Raw genomic sequence first — 908 nt, 5'->3', positions numbered from 1 at the left:
ACCAAAAATGTATGAGAGTTTCAGTCGCTCCATATTCTCACCAGGTCTACGTTTTCACCAGCTCTTGGTCTTACCAATTGTTATTGTTACTACTATTATTATTAAAATGTTATATATTGAAATAGTGTGTAATGACATTTCATTGTAGTTTTAAATGGCATTTTCTCATGACTAATCATGTTGAGCATCTTTTCATATGTACTTCTTTGATGAAACATTGTTCAAACCTTTTCACCACTTTTTGAGTTATTTATTTTCTTGTTATTGAGTTTTAAGTGTTCTTTATATATATATAGTATTGTTTCTCGGCCTTTTGGCTAAGATCAAATGTAGTATTTGTCCTTATCAGTTTAGTATTTGACACGTCCTCTATCTGAGGACAATATATTAAATGAATTTTTGGGGCAGGGATATGGAATGGGGCTTGCTTCGTCCACTCTACATTGATTGATCTGGTATTGCAGTAACTCCAGGAATGGTGCACCCGTTTTTGGGGGAAAAAAATAGAGTTCTTTATATATTCTAGATAATCTTTCATCAGATATGTGATCTGCAAATATTTTCTTCTAGTTTGTGTGTTATCATTTTATCTTATCATTCTTCTGAAGTTTGAAAGCACTTAATTTTGAAGAAGTCAAATTTACCAAAATTTTTTTACGTTTGGGAACACCTTATATTTAACTAGATATTTTATATTGGGCAAAGAATATTTTAAGTATTGTTCTTCATTTTGTGTACAAATAAAATAGTTCTTTGATAACTGTTTGATGTTCTCAAGTAAACTTATTTGGCTAGCTAGTGGGGAAGAAAATAGTAGTTTAAGAAATTACAAAATTATGTTTATATATACTGAAAATTTCTTTATTATTATTTACATAACTGACTTAATAAAATATAATTCTAAATTT

General features: G+C 28.9%; 1 non-coding gene across 1 annotated transcript; it reads left to right on the top strand.

Annotated features, from left to right (window-relative positions):
* The first annotated feature begins 297 nt into the window (after nucleotides 1-297).
* Nucleotides 298-489, top strand: LOC118967957 (U2 spliceosomal RNA). Its single transcript, XR_005055306.1, has one exon. It is a non-coding gene; the product is annotated as a U2 spliceosomal RNA (small nuclear RNA).
* The last annotated feature ends 419 nt before the right edge of the window (nucleotides 490-908 follow it).

Source organism: Manis javanica, chromosome 7 (genome assembly GCF_040802235.1).
Source record: "Manis javanica isolate MJ-LG chromosome 7, MJ_LKY, whole genome shotgun sequence".
Lineage (NCBI taxonomy): Eukaryota > Metazoa > Chordata > Mammalia > Pholidota > Manidae > Manis > Manis javanica.
Note: the sequence above shows the minus strand (reverse complement) of the source record. Positions and strands in the feature narration are given on the sequence as shown.